Consider the following 12,874-nt stretch of genomic DNA (forward strand, 5'->3'; position numbering starts at 1 on the left):
GTCTTTGATCATTCATCCTATATTCTATATGTTCAAATGGTTTCTTTATCTATATTTGTTTATGCACGAATGATGTAGTCATGGATAATTAGTGAATAACATAGGGGTTTGAATATAACATTATACTATTGGCATCCAAATTGTGAGTCCCTTACACTTGTTATCCTTATGCATTGGCATGTTCACATATGTAATAATAAACTAAGTATTGGTTGTTTTTGTGACAAAGACAAGTATGATAAACGACCATGAAGCATATCATTCATAGCCTAACTCAATCCCTAATAGTATGAACCAAATATCATTGTAGCCATTCCTACATCCAGGACTAAATTGTAGGTGTATATTTATCCTCTAGGTCTAACCACACATACAACCACATGCTATTTCAAAATCGTTTCTATGCCTTTTAAGAATGACCTTTTTATATATTCTAAATGTCAGTTGTCAACTTAAATACTAAATATCTTGAATTGAGTGTCATGATATTGTATAAATAAAGACAAGCCTTAGAGAAATACTGAAATGGTAATCATGGGAAAGAGTAATTAGAAGATATTGATAAGAATCATCAAATGAATTATCTACATGTCTATATTAAAACCATATCACTTTATTAGATGCTACAATTTTATTTAAGTATTTCACATTTGTGTCGTACATGTCTTCAATTATTGTAAATTAGTAAAGCGATTGAATCATAATCAAGTAAGTTGCATACCTCCTCCTACACACATAATAAACCCCTAGCGTTCTTTTCAACACCCATCATCCCTAATAAGTGTACTTTTCAACATCCCATTTATACTAGATACAAGTTTAGGTGAAGGTAGAATTTGAAGAGCATTCAATGGAAGACATAGTCATATGAGGCAAAGTGTCCACAAACTAAGCTACAAGTTTAGCCTAGTCTTGAGGAAATCTAGATTCATATTATAGATTCCTTGTAATTTAATAGGTGTAGATATAATTCCAAAATCTTGAAAATATAGACTAAAACATAGGCATTATCTAGTCTTGAAGAGGCTTAAGTTTGTAGTAAATATTCAACACAATTTAATAGGTGTAGATACAAATCTAGGATCCTAAAATACATCTTTCGATCATTGAAAACATTATACAATAAAATCTTCATTGCCATCATCCTTAATCAACATAAAGCTAAGCACATTCTAATTTTCTTTTATATTAATCATTTCAAGTCAATTAATTTAGATTTAATTACTTATAATTTTTTTTATCATTAATTAAAATCTAGAATGTTGTAGGGTGTCTTTCACTCTCCACACTAACTTGATGGTCCCATGCAATTTATTGTTGCTTATTTGTTGTAGAAATAAGTGGTCTCGTGAATTTGTTTTCAAGTACAATGCATAATATGAAATCTTTTCTTAAAATGCCTAAACATTTGCAATTTAAGATCTATAATTTTGGTATTAGGCAATTGAAATGTATTAGGAGGAAGACAAAATAGACAATAAAATTATGCAACCACAATCATACACATTTTTCCTTCTTATTTGTTTTTCACATTTTTATCTAAAAATAACCTAAAAATACCATATAATTATATATTTAAATGACAATATTTAATAAAAAAAATCATGAAACCACCAACCTAAAAAATTGACAAAATTTTGAACAATCAGTGCTACTTATTTAAGTAAACAAACTATGTGGGGCCACTATATCTGGTCTTGATTTTGGAACCTTTAGGTGATTAACAATAATTCTTTCATCACCTAGGAATTATGACCTAAGGAGTGTAGTTAAAAACTATTTTATCTTAAATTATTGTAAGTTGTTTCTTCTAGTACACCTAATATTCCTTATGCACATTATTGCTTCAATATATTCCGTTTATATTTTATCACTATTAAGTTTAAAGGGGGACACTCTTTAGATCTTATACACAATCATAGACTTTATCGAATGAGTAACTTTTACATGTGCCCACACGACACAAAATCATGGGGCATTAAACGATGAAATCATTAATTATAATAATAATACAACATTTAGGGGAAAGAAAATCTCCTCAATTAATCATTTTTAAAATATACAAAAAAAAATAGAACATTAATGTATTAATTATGTTTTTAAAAAATAATTCTTAAACAAACTATCATTGTACTAATCATGTTTGAGAAAAATATTATATTAAATTAAGGCTATTAGATAGTATAAATTATGTACATGATAATTTAGGTTTAAATTTGATAGTTGACTTTTTTTTGTCAATAACTTTTAAATGTAGCTGATTATTCAGAGTTGTTCTTTGAAATTATATATATATATAAATAAGACAACGTCATAAATTAAATATATATTTGAAAATTTAAGTATATCTATAAAGAAGGAAGCATTATTAACTTCAATATATATACAATTACAATTCTTTTATATAATTAATCTTTGTAAAGTTTTGATTGCATTTTACAATAGAAATCCATAAGTCAATAAATAACTATCAAAGTTGGTCTCCCAAATAGTTTTCAATATGAGGTGCATCTCCCAGACTATTTGGCTTGGTTGAGCCTCCTTCAGGTTGTTTTCTCTTGTTAATTCTTTTCTTTTTATTAATATACACGCATTCCCCCTTCTCCCCTACCAAAAAAAAACGAAAAAGAAAAAATAGCTACCAAATTTGTTCTTTAATGACAATTGAAAATTGTCACAAAGTTGTCATCATGAATAGGTAAAAAAAAATACTTATTGGACTTATCCTTGTGCAATTAATCATCAATATGTCCTAAGTATTATATGCTTCACTTGAAATAAATAATTTTTTTTTGAAGCTAGATAATTAGATTTAAGAGTAGTCAAACAAAATAAACTAAACTCTTTTCTATAGATTTTGCCTTGTATTTTTTTATTAGTTCATTTTATTTAAAATTTTGGTTTTTACTATTTAATTATGGGTTGTATAGGGGCTCATCCCCTTTAGAGAAAATTAGAATACAGAGTGTCAAGTTTAAATTTAAATACATATTCATTGTAAAAGCTAATATAGCTTGATAAGGCCAAAATTATCACTTGATAAAAAAACCCCTAGACATAAGACAACATCCAAGGTGCTACGTAATCTCATAATCAACAATCACTTCTCCTACATTATCATTGTCAACAACTTTAATCCCAAGGTTAAGAAAATATTATTGTACAACCCTAAATACACCTCTTCTCGAGAGAATGTGAATAGTAAATAGTATAGACATGATAATATTCTCATTTGTAATGATAATCCCAAAATTATCAAAATACAATGCGAGCTCATGATATAACATAGTTATATTGGCATTGAGTTGCCATTGATGTCAATCGGTGAGTAGGAGTTTGTTGGCATTAGAGATTGATGTCAACCAGTATGGTATAAGCATGAGTTATCACCGATAAGAGGTGATATGAAGAAGTGTGTTGGCATGTTAAGTAAATATCGACAAGGCATGAAACTGGTATGTATGAAGGTTGGTTGCCAGTTTGTGATGAAGAGGCAGAATGTTAACAAGATCATAATGAAGAAGTATACCGAAGGATAAGGTGAGTTGCCAATGTGTTGTGTTGACGGTAAGAGAAAATGTTCAGTGTGTTGGACATACCGGTAAGGGTATGTACCAGTAGAAGGATTTTCCAGATGAACAAGTATGAACCGACCCTATGTCAGTGAGTGTGTCGTATGCCAACGTGTTTGTCATGTGGATGTCAGGTGGCAAGAAGGGATATGTCAGTGTGTTTGCATTGTCGAGGCGAGGTAGTTGCAGGGACAGGTAAGAATTTAATGAAGTCCCACTTGATTTGCGGATTGAAGATTAGAAGTTTTGCGGTTTGATGAAGAATGAATGACAAAAGAAGATAAGAGAGTTGTTGGCATCATGATCGAAGCACATAATCAGATTACAGGATGACCTCGAACAACAAACAACTAGATCTTAAATATGGTCGACAAAAAGCAAAGTAGAAAAGCAGGATTAGATTTGCTATTTTTAATATACATGCATTGGACAAATGAAAAACGCGTACAAATTTATTTCCTCAATGTAGGTGATCAATCCAAGGAAGATTGGATCGGATTGAAGATAGATTTGGTCGCTGAGAAGAAACCCTAACCATCCTAAGTTTGAATTGTTTTTTGGCGGGAAGGCTCAAGTTTAAATATGCCAACTTGAGACTTTGATTGATGATGACAGAGTGTGAAGAAGGGTGATAAGTGTGCAAACAAAACAAGAAAATTCAAGTGACTGTGTGTGTGGAGGTGATATTGGAGCATAGGAAGGAAACCGATAAATGTGTCCATACCAGTAGAGTGTGTGTGAAGAATATAGAGGGAAGGAATACCTGCAGAGTAGAACTGGTGGATATGTTGCAAAAGTTAAGTGTGATCCAACAGAGGTAGAAAAGGTTAAGCAGAGTGTGAGATCTGACAGAGAGGGAGAGCAACAAAAGAGATTGTGAAAGTGACTGGTAAAGGTGAAACCGGTAGAACAAAGTACATAAGAGTTACAAAACTTTATTTGTGACAAGGATTTATCACTGTATTTGAAATCTATAAGTTTGATCACTAAGTTGGTGCTTAGTGCAAGGGTTGTATCTCCTTTGAGTTGGTGCTCATAAATCAGGGGTTGGTGCTTCTTGGGTTGGTGCCCTAAAATTGTAATCAGATCATTTTTCATTGTGAGGCTAGATTGGAGCAGAAGATCTCCAACAACTATTCTCACCGAGGTTTTTCCCACATTGGGTTTTCCTCGTATATCTGGTGTTATGTGATGCAATTTTTATGTGTGTGTATTATTGATCCAGTAACTATTTCTCCTTCACATTTAGTTTGTATTGTTTGAGTAACCGGTCTACCCATTTTTTGTTTTATATGCTACTAGTATATCCCTTGGGCGGGAAAGTGTTTAAACCACTAATTCACCCCCCTCTCAGTGATCCATTGTGTCCAACAAGTTATATTTTCAAAATGTTTACTAGAGGGTGCCAATGGAAAATCAATAGGAGTCCCAAACATATAAACTCCAAATATACCCCTCAACCTATTGGCATTGGATTGTCATTGATGCCAACATTTTGTGTGGTTGACAGAGAGAAGCCAAACATAGATCTAAACAAAGAATGCAAGGTTGGTGTGTCACATTGTTTGGTGCATTCAAACATGATGGAGATGAGAAGACAAAGGAATATGCACTTAGTCAGAGAAGACAACGTGCATGCCTTCAAACAGAGATGTCAAAAGAGCTCTTGCAAATTTGAATTGACATATTGTGCGCATGATGAGCAGACTTTGAGTTTTAACATTTAATCTTTTATCCCTAATTAGTTGCGTTGAGGTGGTTTATGATCTTTATATAGTCCAACGGGTATAGACTAAGTGAGCAATAACTCATAAGCCTTTTGTCACTATGTGGTGAGTTAATCAAATGTATTTAGTGACCTTATGAGATTATTACAATCATTCGATTGAGACTGGTAACTACCAAAGTTTTATGCTCGCTTTGAAGAGTCAAAGAAGATCCAATAGTCCGCACGATGGCATGGAGAAGATTCTTGATAGAATCTTGAGCCCTTTGAGTTCACTTCGATTGTCCGATCATCTGAGATAGTGTGAACACACAGAAGACTTGTGGACTACCATAGACATGACTTGGGATAGGTGATGAGACATCTTCTATGTCTCATTGATCAAAGGAGGTGATATGTACGATGACGTGGATGACATAATGGAAGCGGTGTGTCATCAAAATGTATTTTACATTTCAACGATACTAAGATAGAAATGATTGACAACATGGTAGATGAAGTGGTGTGTGGAACCATCATGGTTGAAAGGCAATAAGGTCATCAATATATCGATGAGACATATTCTGTGTCTCATCAATCATCCGATATGAGTGTAATGGTGTGCTCTTGTGGCAAAGTTGAATGAGGCTTAGATGCTTGTTGAGGAGACTCGGGGACATTGATGAAGGCCATTCAAGGTTACCTTGATGGATCGATAGGAATTTTCAACCACGTGGCATGTTGCATATGTATGAGCCATAGTCAGGGAGACTTGGGGATATTGAGGAGAGTCATGTTGAGTTTCTTCAATGATCCGATAAGATTATGCTGATCTGCAGACTTGTCAAGTGAATGAAATACAAATATGTGGAAAATTGACCCCCATCGGTGAGACTAGGGACCATCATGGAGATAAATTTCAATTCTCAATGACAACTCGATGGAGTGTGGCAAGGTTGAGAAAAATAGACATGTGGAACATAAGCAAGAGTATTATAGAAGTCTTCATCTGTGTGAGAGAGAAATGTCGAAGAGACTTTCTTTTTGTTTGTTCGATCACTTGAAACGTGGTTTGCACTTAACGAGAAGAACCTTTAGTCAAAACCCTTTTTGTTGGCTTTCCCACAAAATAACATTGAATGTGTTGGCAACAATGCAACAAACTGAGAGGGAGGGGGGGGGGGCGTGAATCAGTTTGCACAAAAACTTACTGCAACTTAAATCTCAAAACAAATATGATAATTAACAGTTAAAACATGAAACAACTCCACATCATTAACACACATAACACCAAGATTTTTGACGTGGAAAACCTAGTTAAGGGAAAAACCACGGTGGGAACCTACCCACAATGAGATAATACCCTGTTAGGAGTAAATGAAATATTACAATGGGGAATGCATATGCATTCAGGCACACTTCCTACAGCTCACTGCTCAAATAAGAAACCCATTCTAAAGGCCACAACCTTAAGGGAAGGCTCACTGCCTTACAGGAAGTCTCACTGACTTACAAAAACATTTGGACAACAATCTGGATTACAAGAACTGTGGAAATAACATCTCCATATGCATGAGTACAGTTTTGATTAAGCACACAGTCTGCTTTGCAACACTTCTCTTCTCTCCTTCACACTTCTGAAAGATCAAATAACTTGTTCGCACATACAAATTGATCATACATACTCTCAAAGATCGCAGACACTCACAGACATACATCTTACATGATTATTACATTTATTTATACAAACCCTCAACCTATATTTCAAGGTCAGCTAAACCCTCAATACAAATAACAAAATAATAACCTCACACGCTACAACAATACATGCAGACCAAAACGATGTCGACTAAGACATAGTCTAGACCCAAATCAATACTGCAAATATGTAACACTCCCAACAATTATGCCTCCATCATCTGTAACACGCGCCAACCATCAAGAAAATTGCATAACATGAAGAACATCACCGGACAAATAAAATCTCCAATAACGCGCACAATAATCAATGCGGACCACCAATACACATAGAACATGATCTAGAGACATTCACAAGCAACGTGAATTGCACCACAACAACCACAACAACTCAGATTACAAGAATCATCATCATCTCTCTACCCGAGCTCGAGAGCATCATCATAACTGACTGTCAACCTAAAAGATTTGCTTGTGGGTTTCCAAATCATGAACAAATCAAGCTGAGGATACACATCAACATCCAAAACACATCTCACACATTCGAACCTAAAGATATTACAATTCCGGAGCAATATGGAGCATAAACCAGAATATCGAATAACACGAACAACTGAATAACATCCTCAATACTGGATCTCAAAACTCGATCAAAACATCATGCGAACCTCTGCAAATGGGAATGAACCATCTGCAAACAACATACCAGAAACCATTTAATCCACACCACCTCATCTGCAACACACAAGCTAAACCAACTCATTCAACCAAACTGCAACATTGGAATATACAAAAGAATATGTTGACATCAATGACAGCACATCAACCAATATACAAAAGAACGAACGTTTACATGGCACAGTTACAGGTGAAACTACTAAAAATGGTAGTCAGATGTTTGATCAAATCTACATGCAAAGATTTGAAACAAAAGAAGGAAATGATACATTTAATATTGGCGACTAATAGTCTACAAGGCAAGTGGAAGATCAAATCTTTTTGTGGCTCAAGAAGAGCAATTACTTAAGGGTGGTAGGATATATTTGAGCAAGGTAGAGACTATCATTATGATTGATTTGTAGAATGCACTGTATGGAGAGAGAGAGAGAGAGAGAGAGAGAGAGAGAGAGAGAGAGAGAGAGAGAGAGAGAGAGAGAGAGAGAGAGAGAGAGAGAGCTATGTCTGAGGAAGTGAGTGTGTGTGCACGCTTGAAGTGAAGAAAAGCTCTGTAAAAGAGTTGTAGAAGGCTAAAAAGAAGAACAAACAATGATTAGACAAGGAGACAAATGCAGATAGTGAATGTATTCATATAGGGAGACAATATTTGAAGGCAGTGCAGAGAAGAGACAAAGATTTTGAAGCAATAGAGGTAGAGAACACAAATATATACTCAAGTGCAGAACAATATAGAGAGTTACAAAATATAATTTGTAACAAGGTACTTTAATTGTAACTGAAATTCTTCTTTATTGTATCTCATATGAGTTGGTGCTCAGAATAGGGGTTGTAGCTCCTTTGGATTGGTGCCCATAAAACCAGGGATTGGTGCCCCTTTTGGTTGGTGCCCATAAATTTATAATTAAAGACATCTTCATTGTGAGGGTGGATTAGAGTAGTAGACTCTAATAGCTCTTCTCATTGAGGTTTTTTCCATAGTGGGTTTTCCTCGTACATGTACTGTTATGTGTGTGTTAGATGTGTGATCTTTATGTGCATGTGTTTTTAGAATTTCTTTGCTTTAGTTGATATTCTTTCTCTTTGTTTTATAGTCTTTTTGTTTAGAAAGTTGAATTTTTGATCCACTGATTCACTGACCCAACCCCCCCATTTTAGTGGACTATTTGTGTTCCTTCACAACCAACCACCTATAGTTGATGAATCTTCCTCTATATTTATCACCCACAATCAACAACTAGTTCTAAGAGGGAAAGAGAGTAGAAGATCCACTCTATTAGGAAAATATCACCTACCTTGGCCTCTAACTTTGCTACAAATTCAACCAAAATAAAATATTATGGACATATATCATCTATCCAACCCAAACTATTTACACCAAGAATTTCCTTAGTAAATGTCAATGACACAAAATATTTAATTTTGAAAGTGCACTTAGCCTTTGGTCCAATCTTTTCTACCATAAGGAATAACATGACTCCTATGTCCACATGGAATCACACATAGCATATAAAGCAATGATTGCAAACTTTAGAACCAAAAACAAAGAGATCTATAACCAAGATACTTTTTGTAATAAAAGTTGTATAATATCAAGACAAGTATTTTTTCACACAAGCCTACATACGAAGAAATAAATTTATGTAAGTTTTATACGAATTACACATTGGAGATAATAATAAAAAATGAAGTTGCAACTAATATAGGAAGTTATACTTTATAATTAATTTCTCAAGAAAATAATATTCTTCGAGGGATAGAAAAGTTGACATTGGTATCTTAAGAAAAGGCTCAACATTAACCGTTGAAATGACCTCAATATTCTACTCACTTAGCTCCATATGTATTATTTTTTTAGAAAAAAGAAATTGAAAAACACCTATATTTTCTAGACAACTGACAATATGGTTTCTTTCTCTAGAACAATGACCATACTTAATGGCCTCAAATCTTGTCCCAATCAACTTTACTTCCTCTAAGATAATATTGAGCTTTCAATCTAATTACTTACCTTTAAGACATCCAAAAACAATGATTTTAGAGCCCCCTTCAACTTCACGTCTTTTGCATTGCATTGAGCTTTGTAATTTCATCCCTTCAATAAGAATTACAAATGAACTACTTTTTTTTTTTTTATCTTTGTATATAAAGAAAAAAGAACCTCCTTTAAGGAAAACATCAAAGAACAATTTGATTAGAATAATGACTTTTCTTAAACCTTGACTATTTTTAGCAACACTATCAAAATTCATCTTAATGAAATCTTGGAAAGGAGTATGCCACTCACTTTCTAGATATTTTTAATTCTTTTCAATTACCTATTATTGGGATAGTTAAAAAACCTTTTTAGGAGGTCTATTAAACTAATATAATACAAATTTAAATTAGTAATGTTCAAAAGAGATTCATTTTTAATTTCCTTAAATATCAAAACTTATGAGGAAGAAGCAACTATAATTTCATAATAAACCAAGAAAATCATACAAACCAATAAAAAATGGTTTCTTTTGTGTAAGAAGTAGCATGATTGTCATGTGGAAATTTAATCCCTAGCTTCAATCAAAGAGTTTAAGTTATTTAGTATGAAACAAAGCTCTTTTCACATTGTAATAATTTTTTTGTTGTTTACTGAGATAGAAAGTTTTTGCAATTGTAGACATGGTTCCTAGAGTGGTGAAGGAGTAAGGAAGGTATTTGTTTATATAAGAGAAGTCAAAATATTTCAAATATCCTTCCATTTCCCCTTTAGTTACAAGGGTTTTAAACATATCCATCTACCCAAACAAGGCCAAGAATCTACTCTTTAGAGTCCCAAAAGAGGTCATTAACACTAAATCCCCAAAATCAGTGCTAGTAATTGGAAGAACTATATTAGTAGATTTTATTGCATATTCCAACGTTGAATTTATGCCACCATAAACTATAATCTTATAAAGATAATAACCATATTATTGACCAAACAATTATCATAAACCAAAGATATCTTGCTTGAGATGAATACTGACATTGCATCTAAGTTCCCCAAACTCCTTTAATTATAGGTATTTTGAGCCTAAATTCCCTAATCCTATGTTTGACATAGCCATCTTATATAATGAGGATGATAGTGACCAAAGAATTTGACACAAACCCCTATAAATATATTTATATATTCTCTATATAAAAAGAAAAATAAAGTTTCATCTCATCCTCCACCCCCCTCCTTGTAAGAAATCAACTACGAAAATACAAATTTTGGTAGGTGGTTTTAAGGAAATTATATCATGGGGTTTCAATGTAAATATTCCATGCATGCAAAAACCTTATAGAACTATAAACCACTCGTGAACAATTCCTCTCCATTTAAAAATAAATTATAGACCTATAAGAAACTAAAACAAAGTAATAAGTTAACATGAGCTCATTGTAAAAAATAAAACCTGTAAATATTAGAGAGAAATGATTTGGATCCTAAGAGGGGTCCCAATTTTCAAATTTACTAAGCCCAATCCAATAATCAAGGTCATTTTTGATAACTAACACTTATTGAGAGTTAATCCTAGAGTTAACAAAAAAATCTACAATCTTATTTGCTTCGCTATAATAATAATAGGAGAGGAAAACATGTTAAAAATAAATTTAAACTACACAAGCCTACCTTAGAATGGTCTCCAATTTCTAATTAGGGGAATGTTTCTTATTGATTACACTAACATTTATCATTAAATAACCCTCATTATAGATCTTTGAAACTTTGATTTATAAAGCAACACAATCTTCAATAACACAACCTTCTTTAGGGAGTTTAAGATCACCCCTAAATTTGTTATCAAAATTATTTTTAAAAATATAGAATGAGGAGGAATTATTCTTATAAGTGCCATGATATCTAAATAGGTTTAAGAATGAGAGTCCATTAAAGTGTCTCTTTATGATTATGAAATAATTAAGATTTTTCGTAAATATTAGTTTAAAAATAAAAAACATGATTTATCTCAATTGTTAGTAGATTTTTTTGAGTTTTATCTCTTTCAAGAAATAAAAAATTATTTAAAATATGGACTCTAGACCTTTAAACACATTATCACACTCCCTTTTATTGTTATGGAAGTGTGATACTTAATTGAAAGGATATTTATAGCTTGTCGTCATTCATTTGCCTTCTTCTTTCTCCTTGTTGTATATGATCTAAGGAATCCTAAATAGGCCCTAATTATCAAAGTATGTGTAACACCCCATTAGGGGATCCAGAAGATAACCAACTAATAACACAATTTACATAGCAAATAATTTTTATTTATTTATTTAGATTTCTAACTTAACAAATAAATATTTATTCTATGTTCATTTTAAAATACCAAAAGAAAGATTCATATGATAAGCATATATTGATAGTAAGGTCACATGCAAAACACATGAACTCACAAACATGCAAAACATCCAATAATACACATTTTTTTTTCGTTCTTTTCCTTTGAAATAACATCAACAACTCTTGAATACAATTACACATCTCTTACAATATTTTGAAAGATACATTACAAATTACATCATCAAGGTAGACCATCTTATAACCAATATGTGAAGACTTTGAAACACAAGGTATAGGTCCACTTAGCCACTCACATACAAGTCTTCTGAAGTATTCCCCATGGGTGGAAAAAGCATCACCACCCAACCATGTGGTACCTGTAGGTCCATCCCCCGTGCTAGGAGATAGATACAAGGCCCCAAACACAAACAAACAGGCTAGGGGAAGTAAACAAAACATGCATACTTCCAAAAAGATAGAAGATACCATAACACAAGAAATGAAAGTATAGATAATACACAAAACCATCAAAGGGAATTTAAAGAAACTCCTAGAGGGTTTTTACGTAAGACTGACATAATAGGCAACTAGGACACACAAAGGGAAGAGTGTCATCGTATAGTATCAACAACTCAGGCAAAACCGTACATTTCTTTTCGATAAGGAAATGCATGATCTAGTCAGATCAACATCTTAACAGACGGCCAGGCTTGCTAGCTGCACATCTCAACAGACGGCTAGACCTTCCCATTCTCACGCTTTGCCTATAAGAGCACACGGGGCATGAGTGGGGCACATAATTATCTTGTTAATGTGTAATCCAACCCAAAGTTTATTAATGTTATCACTTATTATTAAAATCACCTATGGATTATCCTGACAACCACTTTTGGGCCTCAACCCCCATAGTGAGCCACTCCCCCTAAGTGTACC

Source organism: Cryptomeria japonica, chromosome 9 (genome assembly GCF_030272615.1).
Source record: "Cryptomeria japonica chromosome 9, Sugi_1.0, whole genome shotgun sequence".
NCBI classification, from domain to species: Eukaryota; Viridiplantae; Streptophyta; class Pinopsida; order Cupressales; family Cupressaceae; genus Cryptomeria; species Cryptomeria japonica.